Here is a 14,884-nt window from a genome sequence, read left to right on the forward strand (position 1 = left end):
GGTTACCTAAAAGTGGGAGAATTGTTCTTTCTAGGAATAAGCACAGCAATTTGTTTATCCAACCAAATGATCAACCCTGAAGACATACAATTATACATACAAGTAATATTATACAGACTAAAAAGACAATATTTATGCATTTAGGAGTACACACACACACACACACACACACACACACACACACACACACACACACACACCTTAAAACAAAGAAGGAGCGACGATGAATTTGAAAGACAGCAAGTGGGAGGGCATGCATGGAGTATTTGCAAGGAGAAAAGGGAAAAGGAGAATAGTCTAGTTATACTATAATCTCAGAGCATATATTTTAAAAAGTCACTTGGGAAGAGGGAGCTTTAATTGAAAAATTGCTTTCAAGAGATGCATGATTGACATGGGAGGGCCTAGCCTAGTGTAGATGGTACCACTCCTGAGCTTCTGGTTCTTTTTACATATGAAAGGTAGCTGGGAAAGCTTTAGGGCTCAAGCAAGTAAGCAATGTTCCTTCATGGTCTTGCTTCATGTCCTGCTTCTAATTTCCTAGTTTGAGCTCCCACCTTGCCTTTTTTTTCAATGATGGACTGAAATCAGGAATTGAAAACCCCAAACCCCTTTCCTTCCAAATTGCTTTTGGCCAGAGTATTGTATCATAACAACAGAAAGCAAAACAGGACAACCCCAATCAGACCAGAATTTATGTATTTGGAGTACTTCCTTAAGGGTTACACTATCTCAAAAGAATGTTGTGTGGTAAAAGGGGCATGGACTGGAATGCTCAGTAGTCTGTAAAATTCTTTCTATTGCATATTGAGTATTTGAGTATCGTTTATGAGGGGGCTACTAACAGGTGTTGACTTTCATAAGCTCAGAATTCCCATGTGATGTGCACCTCCTTCAAGTTTCCTCTTTCTACCTATGCATTTTTTTTTTTTTAAATTAAGGAAGTTTAAAGTGACTGAGGAGATAAAAGATCCTGGCAGTCAAGTATGAAAACCTGAGTTTTGATTCCTAGCATCCAAGGAAAATTCACTCAGTGATAGAGGAAATAGGAGACTGACACATGTGGATCCCTGGAATTCACTGCCTAGCCAACCTAGCTGAATTACCAAACTAGGAGCAATGCATGATTACAACCTATGCTTAGCCTTCTGTCATAGTCAAGGTTTCTATTTCTGAACAAAACATCATGACCAAGAAGCAAGTTGGAGAGGAAAGGGTTTATTCAGCTCATACTTCCACATGCTGTTCATCACCAAAGGAAGTCAGGACTGGAACCCAAGCAGGTCAGGAAGCAGGAGCTGATGCAGAGGCCATGGAGGGATGCTGCTTACTGGCTTGCTCAGCCTGCTTTCTTATAGAACTTAGGTCTGTCAGCCCAGGGAAAGCAACAACCAAAATGGGCTGGGCCCTCCCCCCTTGATCACTAGTTGAGAAAATGCCTTACAGCTTGATCTCAGAGGCATTTCCTCAACTGAGGCTTTTTTCTCTGTGATAACTCCAGCTTGTGTCAAGTTGACACAAAACCAACCAGTACACCCCCTTTCCCCCTTTCTCCACTTATACAGACCATGTTCCAACCAAGAAATGGTGCTGCCCACAGTGAACAGGTGTTTTCACACAATTGATACAATGAAGATAATCTACAAAATTCCACAAAAATCCAAAAAAAAAAAAAATTCTAGAATCTGCCAAGTTGACAATGAATTTTAATCATCACACAAAATTATAAAGCATTAGGTAGATATTAACTTCTGAGTTCAGGCTTTTGATAAACCTATACACAGAAGGTATTTTTGGACAACTGGTAGAGAATTGCATAGATTTATTTTAATCTTTGGATATATAAGTGTGCTTATTTGTATGTGTATGAATGCATGCATGTTTGTATATATATGAATACATGCATGTGAGTAAACATGTATGCACTTGTATAAGATAATTTATTTATTTGTTTATTTATTTACTTATTTATTGAGATTGTGTCTTGGTGTGCTTTTTAGACTGGCTTTGACTCATGGGCTCATCTGTCATCTAATCTCAGACTAGTTGGGGCTGTAGGTGTATGATCCACCATTCCCAGATCAGAACTATCTTTATGTTAACCGAATGATCCTTTGCTATGGGGAGCTCTTCTCTTGGGTGGGCTTCTAGAATTTGATATATAGTCTGTTTGAATCTCTAACATTTGTTAGTGAGAGGCCCAGATCAGAGTCAAGCCCTCTTACTCGAGAGGTCATGTGTATTTTGCCTGAGGTGTCTAGTGCTCTAGGGAAATGATAATTTGAACTGAAGTAAATTAAAGAAGAAACAGAACTGAAATGGCCATTATTTGGAAGTCATGGAGGAGATGAAAGAGAGAGAATGAAGACTAATGGTAGAGTGCAATTGTGAAGCGGAGTTTCTGGCTTTGCTTGAATAATACATAAAGCTGTAATTAAGATTTAAGACGATGCTCATGGGAGATGTTCTTTTGAGCCAGAATTCAATATTTCTTGTGGTCATTAAAGGCAAGATGATCAATCTTCTTTTTCACTCTCTGTTGGAAGTAAGGGAGTGGTCACAGAAACCACAGAGAAATTGCTGAGCCTGCTAGGAGTGGGTGGAGCTGGAGGCATAGACTAGAGAATCCATCCCATTATCTGAAGTCTCAGGCAAACCCAGAAGAACTATGAGCTTCTAGTATGTTTAGGGAGAGAATTGACTTGGGAATTTGAACTCAGGAATTCTTTGTCTGAATGTTGGCTTCCGTACTTTCCAGCCTATGAATTGCACAGAGATTTTAGGTTTGAGATCTGCACCGTAAGAATGAATCAAGCTGTGCAGATTGATTGAGTACAGCGAGGCAACCGCGTAGATCTGGGTGGGTGGATGTCAGTTTGTGGCATCAAGGAGAGTTCAAAGTTGCTGAGAACCAGATATTGGAGTTGTAAGAGTTGAGCACTTGCTCACTTCCTTTTGTTTGCTCTAAGTGGGGAAGGTGAGTCATGCAGCTCAGGACTACAGTTCAGGTTCTGCCTGGTCAATTTGCAGAGCACAACCAAGAGGTTTTAATCTGAGGTTCTGTTTATTTGATCCAGGAGCTCACTGATTTGACTTGTCTATGTAGACAGCTTGCCACAGGGATGCTTCTGTCTCTGCCTTTCAAGGGCTGGGCTGCTTCCCTGGCTTTTACACCAGTGTTGGGGATCCAAACTTGAGGACTTACCCATATGCATTAAGTACTTTAACCTTAGGGACATCCCCCCAGCCCTGAATATTTAGGTCTAGGTTTAGAGGGAGAGTATGTTGTTGACTCAACAAGCTATTTTCTCTTTCAACATTACCTCCTTTGGTTATCTTACCAGCCTTAGACTCCTTGTCTTATTCCTCCAATGTCTTATTTCTGCCAGTCTTATGCTGTTTGAAGACTGCCTTTCCTTCAGTTTCCTTTTCTTATTAATTCTTTTTCTGAAGTGTATCCATTTTAGTATTGCAGATTTGTGTGGAATCTGCTCCATCACCTAGATCTGTTCAGGCCAAAGGATGCTTCTTGACTCCGATTGGCAGTTAAAGTGACAATTGTGATGGGTATTCTTAGTTGTCAACTTAACTACATTTGGAATTCCTTTTCTCAATTAAATCATTTGAAGTACTAAGACACGCCATCTTAGTTAGGGTTTTTATTGATAAAGCAAAACACCACGGCCAAAAAGCAAGTTAGTGAGGCAATAATTTAGTCAGCTTACATTTTTATATTGCTGTTCATTATAGAATAAAGTTAGGAGCAGAACTCAAGCAGGGCAGGGACTGGGAGGCAAGAGTAGATGCAGTGGTCATGGAGGGGTGCTGCTTACTGGATTTCTCCCGATGGTTTGTGAAGGATTCTCCCATATAATGAAGACCAACTGAGACAATCATTAGCTGAATAACTGAGGAATTCTTGGATTTCCCATTGGTACACAGTCATTGTTGGACCATCTGGACTATAGCCTGTAAACCACTCTAAGAAATCATACTTATTCATTTTATCAGTTCTGTTCCTCTAGAGAACCTTGACTAATACACCAATCTCTGTTCTTTATGATTTTTTAAATTAATCTCCATGAAGTTTCAGCTCCCTATCCCCACTGCCCTTTACCTTTTGGAACTTAGCATATTTGTTTATTTTTGACCTGGAGCTGCCTCCTATTTTTGAGTCTTTGATCTTGTATTTACCTGGAGTTTTATTACTGAGTTTCTCTGGATGTTCTTTATATGAAACAATTTTAAGGTCACTTGGGTAAGAGTTTCTTCTTTTTTGTTCTTTTCTGTATTTATGAGATAATCTAACAGTTTATGCAGAAACTAATGCATATTCTAATTCAAATAGGGATCACTCACAAGCCTATTGGTAAAGAACCCTTCTCAGTAATTCTTATAAACTCCATAATTGGTGCTTTTTACTGTCATTACTGAAGAAGTTTTCCGTGTGAACATGGCAATGTGTGGGACAAGGAAGTATGGCTTGTGTTTGATGTGATTATGTGTTACTGCATACAAGTGGCACACTGAGTACATGTAAAACATTACTGATGGATCTGTGACTCCCACATCCTGACAAAGCTTTTGCAACCCTGAATTATAGTACTTGTGAATCTGCCCTCTATTTTGAAGCAGATAATAAAATTTACAGATAATAAAATTCTAGCGAATTAATTAGGGTAGACATTTTTATTATTTGAACCAGAAGCATGCCATAAACACAAAAATCAAAGACATTGGCCTCACTGCAGTGTTGCTGAGGGGGCGGAACCTGGGGCTTGACTGTGTTAACCTTATCCGTGTATTAACCTATTGATTGGTTTGTGTTGTAATGAGATATTAAGATAATTAGATGAAGCATTATGACTGAATGTTCTACTTTGTCCTCTCTTGTGATAGCTAGTCTTGCCTATCAAGTTCTCTATATCTGGAATGAGCCAAAATCTAAGCTGGAGAGCAACACCTTCACTTTCATCTGACTTACTGAACATTTTGAATCTGTATGATCCTATCAGTGGACACTTTACCTCAGAAAGGAAATTGTTTTTAATCTTTTCTCTGTGTGTTCTTGAGAATTCTATACATTACGTTGCTTTCATATTTTAAGCTTATCAACAGAAAATATCTACAAGTTTGGATCTATACTGTTTCTCTTTACAAAAAAAGACTAGTCACTGATCACCTGTTACAAATTCACCCTGACTGAAGTTATAGGCTGACCGAAGTGTGTGTCATAACCAAGGCTCATCAAATATTGCATTGCTTTTCTTATGCTTCCTATACCCCTCTCAGTCTCAGTGGATCTTCAGAGGTACCAACTGCATTTCCTCTCCATTCAGGCCGAAAGACAAACACATGGAAGTTTCTAGAGAAGCTACCACACTGTTCAGGCTGTATGGTTGCAGGATGGTGAGTCCCTTGTTCTGGATGCCCTAGTGCCTATATGAAACAGGCCCTTGTAAACTTATGAGTGACACAAAATGTGAATGAGACTTTGTGTAAACCACAGGGACTTTGGACTAATTTGTTATGACAGTATAACCTTGTTTCCCCTCAGTGATTATACATGCTCTCTAGACAAAGCAAGTCATATCATGAATGGTTGTCTAGCTCACTTTTCTTAGTGGCCAGTGTTTGAGAATGTGCCTCGCCTCCTATTGTACATGCAGGTCTTGTGCTGTAATGTACAATTGGTTAGCCATTTCTTCAATGACATGACTGGATTTGGGCTGTGCTGTACCCCAACTATGGCAAAATGGCAATAGGAAAACTGCAGACCATAAGCAGGGCATTCTCTGACCTCTCTACTGTTCTTCCCTGAAGCAGACCATAAAACCTAGAGATTATTCTTTGGCCTCTTGCTGAAGTAGTTCTGAATACCTTACAGGGAAGGGCCTCTCTGAATCTGAAGGAGAACATGCTTATTTTCAGAGTCCCAGAGACACAATTAGCCATTTACACCAGCGGGCCCTGAGAAGTCCCCTGTCCTTAATCTCCATCATGCCATGTCCCCTTTGCTAACACTCTCTGACATCAGGTCAAGATTTGGCAAAGTTTCATTCTCTACCCACGGTTCTCAGGAGGAGCAGTAATACTCTTGAAAAACCACAGAATGTATTGACTGAGTCACCTGACTGTCTGGTCCCAGATAGTTTGAGTGCACATCATAATCTGCCCATGCTTGCCAGCCAATAGATTCAAAGGTCAATATGCTTAGCCAATGAGTTTAAACTGTAACCTTGCTGATGTAATCTGTACCCCTAAAAAGTATAAAAACTGCTTGTTATAACCATCCTGGGTCACTTTCTGGTCACTCCCCATGAGAGGCTGATTGAGGGTCAACCCCGTCATACCAGAAAATAAACCTCTTGTGTTTGTATCCAACTCTGTTCTCACTTGGTGGGTATCCCTGTCGTTAAGACTCCGAGTCTTACACAGCTGCAGTTCTGCATCCTCTGTTTCCTCCCTCAGTGTTTCTGTGTGCATCTGCACACCAGGAAGGATATAGCAGAGTACAGGTGAGGTCTGCAGGATCCTGGTCAGGCAGGGAGTGAGCGCTAGGGCAATAAAGCTTCTCTGAGGATTTTAGTGCTACAGCTTTTTTAGATGATGCTCAGTGAAACACCTCTCTTAAACAATCTTCAGTGAACACAACAGGTATGCTACACGTTATTCTGGACGACCAAAGGATATAAATGAACCTTGAAGAATGGGAAGGAGTTTTTAGGGTGAACAATTGGCTGGAACTTAACAGACTGGGAATGCCTCATTTGTATGGGGAGGCATCCCAGGAATTTCAGGTACTTGCCAGGCAGGTTCTTATCTGGAAAGATGAAACTGAACTTGTAGGTTTGCAAAGATAGAGGGTCAAACTCCCCAGACAAGAAGAGAAAGCCCCACTGGAATAAAAGCAGTCCTCCTTTCTATGCCAAACTCAGAGAAACTATCCAGACATGGTAGACTTTAACCTAAAGTCTGAGGGTTTTCCAACAGGAGGCTGAAAATCAGGGAATGGCAACCTTTGCACCTTCCCATGAAAAACACCCATTTCTATTAACTTTTCTTTGGTTATAGGACAGAGCCCTAAATGAACATCGTGCTCAGGGAAAGAATGAGAAGAAATGCTATATGATTCTACTGTATCAAAGATGGAAAACAGGAAAATTCCCAGAGGCAGGAGAATAATAGCAAGCAGAATTTGGGGAGAGACAGTGAGGAGCTCAGCAAAAAGGAACTTCTTCTGTATGAAGGCTTTGGAAGTGGAGCGGGGGTGGGGGTGGGGGGGTGGGGTGGGGGTGGGGTGGGGATGAGTCCTGAATGGACTTAGTGTCACACTGCATTATACACTTAAAAGTTTTCAGAATAATGACTTTTACGTAATATAAGTTTTTATAAAACAATAAACAGCGAGGACAGAAACAAAAGGAAACCCTTCTAAAGTGTCTGGAAGTAGACAGTTTAATAAAGGCCTGAGTATTCGGAAGGCACTTACTCGGACTTGCCAGATTCCAAACAGCTTGACGACGACGGAAACTTTAATTTGTTATCACAGGCCCCACTGAGCCCGTTATAGTTTCTTCAATGCAGTTAGACTCAGTAATCCTAGTGGAATTGAATTCAGTGATGGCCTACAGGATTTCTCCATTTAATGCATCTTTTGAGGAAGCAAACAAGTGGACTTTCTGATCCAATTAAAGGAAATGCTTTTACAGGCTGCTTTGTGGGAACAGTTTGTGGGGCTTGCCAAGGTTTGACTGCCGATTGGATGCTTAAAAAGCTTGGGGGAAAAGTCAGGAAAATCGAGACAGCAGAGACAGGTTGAAGGAAGAATGACAGCAATTCAGTGTGAACGGTGGCTCTGGCAGGAGGATGCCCGTAGGTTAATGGCACAAAGATTGTGGCTGTGAAAAGGAGGGTTGTTTGACAAAAGCCAAAGGACATGGGCAAAGACTTGATTGTAATTGATTATAGAGAATCTTCGCTGTACAGCAGGAGAAAACAAGGGAAAGCACCTTCCACAAACAACATTCCTCTCACCACAGAAAATGCAAGTGGCAGCAGTGGGCAATCTCTAAAGTAGCTGGGCTTTTCCCTCAGTGTATGCAGTGAGGTGCTTCCAGAATGTTCTTTTCACTCAGGCGACATCACTGCAATCAAGAAACCACGCCCCCTCCATCAGTTTGCCGTGCAGACTGGCAGACTGTTAGCATTTTGTCTAAGCTCCGCCCCACAGTTACCTAGCAACAGCTAGGTGTGCCTGATTCACTATAACCCGGGCTGCTTGTCCCCTCCTCTCTCTTGCTCTTGCTTTTGCCTTCCTGTTCCCTCTCTGTCCTCTTGTCCCGTCTTCCCTCTATCCTCATTCTCCTACCCCCCCTCCACTTGCTCATGACCAGTCTCTACTTCTCTTCTGTTTTCTCTCTCTTTCTTTGCCTCTATTACCCTCTTGACTCCCCTCCCCATGCCCTGAATAAACTATTCTATACATCCTGTATTTGGTTCCTCAGGGGGAAGGGATGCCTCAGCAAGGGGCCCCGTCGAGGTACCCCTTGCCCCCATACCTCAACACACATCCATCAAAACATATCCTCCCTCTTTTTATCTTTTAATAAACACATCACAGACAAAAACACTGTTTTATAACTGGAATTTAAGAAAATACGTTGTTTTTAGATCATTTGATCATTTATTCCAAGCAGAACATGTATGTTCTCCTACAGTTCATCAGTGGTGCCATCAAAATGGCTTGACTGGTAAAAATGCTTGTGTCAGGCCTGATGGCCCAAGGTCAATTCTAAAACTATCAGTAGAAGTGGGGTCCAGCTCCTGAAAGGTTCTAACCTGCTCATGAGTGCTGTCATGTGTGAAATCACACACATGCTTACACACCTGCACACTTACTTATTCACACATTCTCATAGCATATAAAAGTAAAAAGATTCAGCGATGGCTGACATAGATAAAGTTCAGATGAAAATTCCTCCACTAGTCCTATAGAAGACTGTCATATCCTGTTTCCACTACTAAATGTAGTGTCTAAAGGTAAGCTCTGAAATATTTTCTTGTAGGCATAAATGTAGAAATCAATCCCTTAATAACAAGGACTCAACTTCAGGAGTAGTAAAAACATAGAAAACAAAGAGGTGTAAACTTAGAAATCAACAAGTTAAATTGCTTTTTATACAAACGGAGTCAAACTCTATCTGAAAACCCCTATGTGGAGGGCTGTGTTTCTGAGGTGGAATTGTGTAGTGCTCACCGGTTATCACACCATGGTGCTCCTGGCTCAGTCTCCTCTGTGCTGGGAATATCATGAAATCCACTTTCTAAGTAGTGAAACGGTTGAAAGGAAAGAGATAAACAAGGCCAGAAACCTTACATTACTTTATATAACTGAGCCCCATGTTTGTGGAATGAGAAGGTGATTGTATCCTTGGCTACTTAAATGGACAAAACCCTTCCAGGCAACTCTTGAGTTTTGCACATTAAAGGTCTGGAAGTTGTATGTGGCCACACATACAGGAAACACTCTTTATAGAAAGTCACCAGTTTGAAGTCATGTGTGCATGCTTATGCTCGAATCCCCCACATGCAGGCAGCCTTCTAGTCCATCATAGTTTGTTAGGTAGATGTCCCAAAAGATCAACATCTTTGGTAGGACTGTAAAAATTCATATTTTTCTTCATGTTCTGTTCATGGAAGCAAAGAATCACTGGAAACTGAATTAGTATTTTTCCAGTGTAGAATATGTCTACAATTAACACTGGAGACTGAATTAGTTTTTTTTTTTTTTCCAATGTAGAATATGTCTACTGTTACAGAAAGAGAGTTTGAAGAACTGAGGCTGGAAGAAAGTTGAATAAGCTGTAGGATTCTCATGTAAGCTGTGGCTCACCAACTAGGTCTTAGCTCTATGAATGTCAGTGAGTAAGGAAGAGAGTGTACTCATCTTCTGAATGCTTTTAAATTATTGTTCTGAGGAGAGAAAAATGCATAATTTGTGTTTCAGTTGAATTATGTAGCCCGCTTTAGCTTATTGTTTTGTTTGCTCAGGTGTCGCTGAGTGTCTGACCTGTGGCTGCTTTGCCACTCTCTGTTGTAGATAAGCTTCCCCACTTTAAATCATGGAGACTGAGTTGGATTCCTAGGCTTCCCAGGAACTCTGTGTTCCCTGGAGTTTACAAGAGTCATGGGGTTGGGGGGAGAGGGTCAAGGGGGCTTAGATGGCTTTTGTGACTGGATCCCTAATGGTTCCAAGTCAGCTAAGTGAAAGTCTCATCAGTGCTTGGCAACATATAAATGCAAACAATGGAAACATTTCCAGGTTTTTTTATCTTTCTTCTATTTGATTACAACACAGGTGGCTTCCAACATACAATATTGTCCTTAATTTTTCTATCATTTGCTTTAAGTGTATGTGTGTTTTGCCTGCATGTATGTCTGTGGACCATGTGCATGTGATGTGCTAAAGGGGAAGAGCATCAAATCCTGCGTTTTATGTGCATTGAAGTAAAGAACCACTGGAAATTGAATAAACTTTTTCCAATGCAGAATATGTTACTGTTAAGGGAAGGAGTTTGAAGATCTAAAGATTCTGTGGAACTAGGGTTAGAGATGAATATAAGGTACCATGTGGGTTTGAAGGATGGAGGGTGCTGGTAATCTGGGATTTAAATTTTGGTCCTCTGAAAGATCAGCCAATGCTTTAACCACTTAGCTACAGTTCCAGAATCAAGTGTTCCACAATAAAAAAACAAAACAAAATTGATCACTGATAATGCAGTATATATTTATGTTTAACTGCTTGAAAAGTATATTATCAACCAGCCCAGGACCTACTAAATGCTTCCTTTTTTCAACAGCTTAGCATTTATGTCTGGTTCTTTTTAACAGTTTTTTTTAATTGTATAACTCATATCCTTGTCTTTGAACTTTAGCAGAACAGGTAAACAAAAGGACTTGAATTGGCAGCGGACCAGCGTGTGCTTTTCTTCCTGTCCTTTAGCTAAACTGTCTGAAATCATGGGCGCTGGCACTTGATGAGCTGATTTAAGGCTGTCAAGGGCAGGAAGCCAGGCTGATGTTTGCACATCACACAGACAGGTAAACCCACTGATGGTCTGTGCAGCTGGTGCCTTGTGGCTTCCATCATGCATCTGATCCTTTGCTTTTCAGGAGCTAACATCTGAGGGCTGGTAGAACTCCAGCTTGGATGGCAAGAGGGAGACCATTAAACTAAGTAGGTTTGGAAATGTGTGGGGACATTGATGGCTGCATTTGTGACTAAGGCTGTTGCTTATTCTAAAACACACCAAAGCAGCTTATCTGGTGCACAGCTTAGGGTGACTTCTTTGCTGTGTCACCCTCTCCATTTATCTTTTTCCTTTTTGGTTACTTCCTTACTTCTTCTTCTTCTTCTTCTTCTTCTTCTTCTTCTTCTTCTTCTTCTTCTTCTTCTTCTTCTTCTTCTTCTTCTTCTTCTTCTTCTTCTTCTTCTTCTTCTTCTCTCTCTCTGATAAGATCCACTCATATATTGAGAGAACAAATGCTTTTTGAGTCTAGTAATAACATTGTTTTTGAGAATCTATCTTTGAGGCTGTGAAACAAATATACACAAAGGGTTCTTTCTCATTGTTATGTTATTTTTGTTTTTAAGAATTTGGGCAACAAAACATTACTCACTAGTAACATGGTTAGTATGTGTAGAGCACTGGTTTCAAACAACAATGACATCAGAATAACCCATAGATTGAGAGGAGGTCAATGGGGATTGGATTGTGTCTGAACTGAAGAACATTAGATAGATGCATAAAACAAAGAGCTCTGTGATAGATAGGAGAAGATGACCACGATACATAGTCACCAAGAAGAAGAAAAATTTTACATTGTGCATAATAAATCATGCTATTCAATTAATAATACAAAGAGGAACAAACAGCTGTGTGTGTGTGTGTGTGTGTGTGTGTGTTCTGATAATACACAGAAAGAATACTGAAAAAAGGTACAAAATCTAGTTGAGAGTCACAACCATTTACCAAGTCTCTGTCAGTCTGGATCTTATAAAGATTAACATGAATTGCCAACTTGAAAGGATCCAGAATCATCCAGAAAGGAAATCTCTGGGCATACTTTTGAGGGGTTATTATGATAAAGTTAGATCTGTAGAAAGACCCCTCCCCATAACTGTGGCCTGGCACCTTTCTACGGTCCTCTGCCTTAGACAGAGTAACTAAGCGAAAATGGAGCTGAATATCAAGATTGATCTTGATCTGTTTCCCTACGGCCAGGGCAATGTGACCAGCTGCCTCAATCACTTGCCCATGATGGGCTGGGGACCCAGATCATTCCACTTTTGTTGCTTCTTGTGAGGTATTTTGACACAGCAGCAGCAGCAACAGCAAGTATAACAAATGACTTATACACAAATACGAATAGTAAGAATTGAAAGTACAAGCAAGTATCCAAATGATTTTGACTTTATTTTTACTGTTCTTTGCCCATTCCTTTTCTCCTCTGGGACGTCTTACCCAATCATATGGTTTGATTGTTCATTATAAGAAATTCCCCAGAAACTCACTAATTTCCTTGGAAGGTATGATGAGTTTATGCTGAAGCTTTTATGAACGTTTTGATCTTGAAATTCTTATTTTGATGGTTCCACCAATCTCGGGCTGTTGAATTCTGATCCTTGTTTATTTTTACGAAGCTCTTATATTAGTAAACCAGTCTTAAACCACACTTTACATTGTCAGTAAACTTTTACTTCATTTTATACTCTTTAAGACACTACATGTTTTGTGGTGTGATGTTTTCTAGTAAGGTGGTAATTAACTCATGTTGTCGTTCTTTTGATATGGTAGAAAGTTGTTATTTTGAAGCCGTGTGTGTGTGTGTGTGTGTGTGTGTGTGTGTGTGTGTGTGTGTGTGTGTAGGTTCAAGATAGGTGATGGAAGAGACATGAGAAGAGAGATCATTTCTTTTACCTTTTTCTTCATGGGTGTCTTAGTCAGGGTTTCTATTCCTGCACAAAACATCATAACCAAGAAGCAAGTTGGGGAGGAAAGGGTTTATTTAGCTTATACTTCTACACTGCTGTTTATCAAGAAAGAAAGTCAGGACTGGAACTCAAGCAGGTCAGGAAGCAGGAGCTGATGAAGAGGCTATGGAGGGATGTTACATACTGGCTTGCTTCCCCTGGTTTGTTCAGCTTGTTTTCTTGCAGAACGGAGGTCTACCAGCCCAGGGATGCCACCACCCACAATGGGCTGGGCCCTCCCCCTTGATCATAGTTGAAAAAATGCCTTACAGCTGAATCTCATGGAGGCATTTTCTCAACTGAGGTTTCTTTGTGATAATTTCAGCTTGTGTCAACTTCAAGGAAAACCAGTCATACAATGGGGTATTATTTTTATACTCTAGAATCAGGCAACTATGTTACCTATTAAAATTAAGTGAAGTTAAATACAAATGTAAAGCAAATTAATGGTTAATGATTAAATCTTAAAAGTTTAAAAATTTTAATACCTTTGGTTCTATTAGAATCTTATATTTAAGAGAATAGGTTCTAAAACTGGCTCAATATTGCAGGTTGCTGCTCAAGTTTTCTTTTTCTTCCTTCCTTCCTTCCTTCCTTCCTTCCTTCCTTCCTTCCTTCCTTCTTTCTTTTTTTAAAAAAAGATTTATGTATTGTATGTATGTGAGTACATTGTCACTCTCTTCAGACACACCAGAAGGGGGCATCAGATTTCTTTACAGATGGTGGTGAGACTCCATGTGGTTGCTGGGAATTGAACTCAGGACCTCTGGAAGAGCAGCCAGTGCTCTTAACCTCTCAGCGATCTGTCTAGCCCCCTTCTGTTCAAGTTTTTATACTGACTACATTTGGAACACATTTCACCTATCCAGTTCATTGATCATAGGCATTTCTAGTGCTGATTTTAATTCATATTTTTCAGAGCTAAAATGCAAATTCTGTCCAGAGCCCAGCACTATTTTGACATCATTTTCAATATTGTGATTTTTAACATGAACTTGTAATTCTAATTGGAAAGCTAATTACATTCAAACTATTCTGCTCTGCCCTTTAAAGTTTCATTGAGAATTCTATATTCTCACAAGATAATAATGATTATGAATCATGACTGTCAGAAACATCCAGGATGGCTCAGGAAGAATTGTGTGTGATTTGTGAAGACCCAGAGATATCCTGGACCTCAGTGGGATGATGTTTTAAAGATCTATTGTTGGAATTAAGGACTAACAAAAAAGAAATTGGTAAAAGGAAAGAGAACTTTGCAAAAATAATGAGAATGGCAACCAACTTTAGTGAATTTTGACAGGGATGTAGTTTCTTTCCTCCTTTTATAGTCTCAAAAAGTATGGACACACAGGGGGAGAGAAGGGGGAAGGGGAGGGGCGGGAAGGGGAAGGAGGGAGGGGAAGACAAAGGAGGAAAATGGAGACAGGGTAGAGAGAGGGGCAAGGGGAGAGAGAGAAAAAGAAGGAGAGGGAGAAGGAGAGGGAGAGGGAGAGGGAGAGGGAGAGGGAGAGGGAGAGGGATAAGGAGAGGGAGAGGGAGAGGGAGAGGGAGAGGGAGAGGGAGAGGGAGAGGGAGAGGGAGAGGGAGAGGGAGAGGGAGAGGGAGAGGGAGAGGGAGAAGGAGAGAGATCAGCTCATGAGGCTATGTTATGCTAACCAGTATGAGAAAGTAACCCTGTGTGTTCTACCTTTTGCAGTCTAAGGGCTGAGGTAAAGATGTAGTTCAGATAACTGACAACTTAAATTTCATAAAAAACTCAAATTACTAAATCTGAATTTAGAAAGAAATGATCAGTTCTCAAGGTATTCCTGCCTAAGTGCACATTTACATACTAATACCATTGGA

The 14,884-nt window shown here is 40.5% G+C and overlaps 1 pseudogene across 1 annotated transcript in view; it reads right to left on the bottom strand.

Annotated features, from left to right (window-relative positions):
- Positions 1–4,383: 4,383 nt before the first annotated feature.
- LOC308423374 overlaps positions 4,384–14,884 on the bottom strand; it is a 223,387-nt pseudogene continuing 212,886 nt past the window's right edge. Inside the window, exon 3 of the transcript in view lies at positions 4,384–4,621. The product of the transcript in view is annotated as an uncharacterized misc_RNA (transcript). The remainder of the gene's footprint in view (positions 4,622–14,884) is intronic.

The sequence above is a fragment of the Micromys minutus genome (assembly GCF_963924665.1).
Source record: "Micromys minutus genome assembly, chromosome: 8".
NCBI classification, from domain to species: domain Eukaryota; kingdom Metazoa; phylum Chordata; class Mammalia; order Rodentia; family Muridae; genus Micromys; species Micromys minutus.